General features: G+C 45.5%; 1 pseudogene across 1 annotated transcript; it reads left to right on the top strand.

The window, feature by feature from the left end:
* The first annotated feature begins 1,776 nt into the window (after positions 1 to 1,776).
* On the top strand, positions 1,777 to 3,506 carry LOC149822806 (UDP-glycosyltransferase 72B1 pseudogene; annotated as a pseudogene). Its single transcript, XR_016426112.1, has one exon. The product of XR_016426112.1 is annotated as a UDP-glycosyltransferase 72B1 pseudogene (transcript).
* The last annotated feature ends 447 nt before the right edge of the window (positions 3,507 to 3,953 follow it).

Raw genomic sequence — 3,953 nt, 5'->3', positions numbered from 1 at the left:
TATGATGTTTTTGAAACTTTGTTAGATAAACATAATTTGTAGATTGCAATAATGTTGTGCTCTGCAAATTTCTGTCAAATTTGTTAATATGTTTTGTAAAGCTATGACAGATTGATTAAGGTTTTGTAAATTAGTATCATCTTCTTCATTATAACTTTGTGGATTTGCCTGCAATTATGTCTTGGGCTGGATTTAGACTTTCTTAGCAGTTTCAATTGTGCTTTCCAATTGACTGCAATTATGACTCGGGCTGGATTTCTCATGAATTTGCTTTTGGTTGCAATGTGTGCCTTTTCATGATCATGATATGTTGGCTTTATGCATTTCTTTGGTTTGGATTTGCTTGCTAGTTGCTAGCATTTGGTGATGCGATAGTTGCATCTAAGGAGTATATGAATAACTAAAAAATATATATATTAGTTAATAGTCATCAGTGACTAAAGTCACTAACTACGACTCCTGACTGCTCTTAATAGTGAGCATTAACTACGGCCAGCGGTATACTTTTATAGTATACCATTACCTGGTCAGACTCATTAATGCTATGATCATTTACTAGGGTCATATTCGCTAGGCACGCTACTATCCACTGCTGCTGATGGCCCTAGTTAAAAAGCATTTACTGCTTTTTTTTTTGCATTAACTATGGCCAACGGCTGTAGTTAATAATACAAAATTTTGTAGTGGGTGCAGACTCGATCCACAAGAAAACCCTCAAGTGGGTTTTCGTGCTCCGATCGAGTACCCGAGGACAGGCGCAGACCCGATCCACCTGAAACCACGAAAACGGTTTTAGGTTCAAATCGGGTCCCCGCCCAAACATGACACGTGTCTTATTGGCACCCAAAGTAACTAGTGATTCCCACTGTATAGGACAGGTGGCACTTTTATGTTGACTTTTTATTGATATGCTTTACGCTTTACCTTCTTTTGTTTTGCATTACAATGACAAGTATCGGCGACTTGACGAGGTCATTTTCTATGCAACGGTGCGCTGCATGCTTAGCATGCAACTACAGCTCCACTGCTGATGACCATCCATCTCAACATTTCTCGATAGTTCTATAAGAATGAAATGGGCCGGTTGTGATGGAATACGATGTCTCCGTACAACGGTAACTTATGTCACCCTTACATACGGGTGTATTAACGGGTCAGGTTTGGTAGTGAAACCAGACCTAAACCTGACTTGAGATGATGATACTGGGTTCAGACCCAGGTCTAATTGGACCTACTATAAGAAAAACCATACCCGGATCCTATAAAGATTACATGAACCAGGATCATACCAGATAAAATACTACTTTTTTATGATTTTTACGTTGAAAAATTACAGAACTTAATTAAAACTTGGGCTGAGCCGGGTCTGGTAAGAAATTTCACAAATCATACCCAGCTCCATCTATAAATCAGACCCTTCGGATCTGACCTGAATTCTAATCAGGCCTTCTTGTTTATCACCAAACCCTGACCCTATAGAGTTTGGTATGAGTCCTGTCCAGGTCAAACCCGACCCATTGGCTCCCCTACCCTTGGATAGAAAACTGTCCAATGCATGGTCAAGATGGACAAAAAATGGTTGCTGTGTAGATGGGCCTCACAAGAGTTTTGTATTGTCGTTTCACTTTCTTGACGAACTTCATGGCTAAGATTCCTCGTTCAAAGCATGAACCTTCGGGTGTTGCTGTTGCGTGTTCGTCTGAACCTTCCATGTGAACTTCTACCACCAACCCCACTTATTTATAACGAAAAAGAAGTCCAAATACCAACATGCACCAGAGAAAGAGGCCCTGCTACAAGCATATAAATAAGCCCAGACGAAGGAAGAAAGGGGTCACCGGAGAAGAAAAAAAGGAGGAGATAATTAAGAACAGCTACCATGAAGCCCACCGTGGTCATCTTCCCCTGCCCTGGAATCGGCCACCTCGTCTCCATGATCGAGCTCTCCAAACGCATACTCCTCCGAAACCAAGGCCTCTCGGTCACAGCCCTCCTGATGCACAACCCCTTGGAACCCACCGCAGCAGCCCCACACATCGAAGCGGCCACCGCCACCGGCCTGGACATCAACTTCATCTACCTGCCGCACGTCGAAGCTCCCAGCCTCAAAGAGGTCCAAGGAGAGACCCTCATCTCGCTCTACTTCGAGAGCCAAAAGCCCTTCGTCTCCGACCACCTCCGATCCCTGTCCACCTCCACCAAAGTCCCGGCCTTCATCACCGATCTCTTACTCACCGCCATGATCGACGTGGCGGCCGAGTTCGACATCCCGGTGTATATCTTCTTCACATCGGGGGCCTCCTTCTTGTCCCTCATGCTCCACCTCCCAACTCTCGACGCCACGATCCATTCGGAATACAGAGAATCCGATCACGACATCGAGATTCCGGGCATGTCACCTCTTCCCCCGCGCGACGTGCCCTCTCCCATTGTGGATAGGAAGAACGACACCTACAAGTGGTTCCTCTGCCACTCGCGCAGGCTGAGGCAGGTAAAGGCCATCTTGGTTAATACCTTTTACGACTTGGAGCCGGGACTCATGCAGGCCATCCCTCAGCTGCTAGGCCCGGATGCTCCCAAACCCGACGTACTGTCCGTGGGACCGTTGTTGGGCCTTGACAACAAGGGCACCGAGCACGAGTGCGTTAAGTGGCTCCACAATCAAGCCGATGCATCTGTTGTTTACTTGTGTTTCGGTAGCATGGGCGCGTTGCCGGTGGAGCAGGTCCGAGAAATGGCTCGCGGGCTCGAGCTCAGTGGGCATAGGTTCTTGTGGTCGGTACGGTCCTCGATGGGAGCAGCAGACGGGATTCCGAGGGTTGAAGATGCGAAGCTAGAGGAGATTTTGCCGGATGGGTTTTTGGAACGGACCCGAGACCGCGGGTTGGTCTGGCCGTCATGGGTGCCCCAGATCGCGATCCTCTCGCACCGTGCAGTCGGCGGGTTCGTGTCCCACTGCGGGTGGAACTCGACCCTGGAGAGCGTGTGGTTCGGGGTGCCGCTGATCGCTTGGCCGCTTTACGCTGAGCAGAGAATGAATGCTTTCGAGTTGGTGAATGACTTGGGGTTGAGTCTGGGATTGGAGAAGGAGAGCGATGAGGATCGAGCGCTGGTGAGAGGGGAGGAGTTAGAGAGGGCGGTGAGGAGGTTGATGGAAGGCGAGGAAGGGAAGAGAGTGAGGGAGAAGATGAAGGCAATGAAGGAGTTGGGAAGGAGGGCCATGGAGGTTGATGGGTCTTCGTATTCTAACCTGGCGATGGTTGCGGATGAGTGGGCCAGCGGTCACTGAGGTGCCATCATCCGATTGGGAATTTATGCTCCCTCTTGTGTTCCTTTTTTTCCGCTATGTGACAAGAACGTACTGCATACTATTGTCATTTGTTTGGTTAACATGAGTTGCTTCTGTCCAAAGCAATCTCCACTCCAGTGTCTATATTTTGTTTGTATATTTTGTTTCCTTTTGATGCAGAGCTACGAAAAACGTGTTTTTTCGATGAAAAATTAAATTTTTATGAGCCGAGATAAATTGATACCTTCGTAACCATTGATTTTGGATTACCTGAAAAACCTGTACAGATCCTGGTGATCAAAGAGCTGGTTCAATCTAAACAAAACCTATAAATCACATCTACGCTGTTAGATGTGAGAAAAAAGCAGATCAGGTAATACTGAACATGAGCGTTTTTGCTCGTGTCCGATTTTTATTTTGACCGTACAAATGTGATCTATATGCTTTTATACGATTCAGAAAATTTGATTCCGATGCATTAATAGGTTTTTATAAGTAAAAATTCATTGGTGCATAATTTTTATAAATTTTTGAGGTTTTAAATACCATTTTTTATCCAAAATTCATGACCCAAGTATCAATTTCTAGTGAATCAATCATATTGAACTCATCTGTACGGTTAGAATTTTGAAAAAAATACCAATTTTTTTTATTGGGTAGATTT

Source organism: Nuphar pumila, chromosome 11, assembly GCF_984573655.1.
Source record: "Nuphar pumila chromosome 11, dmNupPumi1.hap1.1, whole genome shotgun sequence".
Classification (NCBI taxonomy): domain Eukaryota; kingdom Viridiplantae; phylum Streptophyta; class Magnoliopsida; order Nymphaeales; family Nymphaeaceae; genus Nuphar; species Nuphar pumila.
Note: the sequence above shows the minus strand (reverse complement) of the source record. Positions and strands in the feature narration are given on the sequence as shown.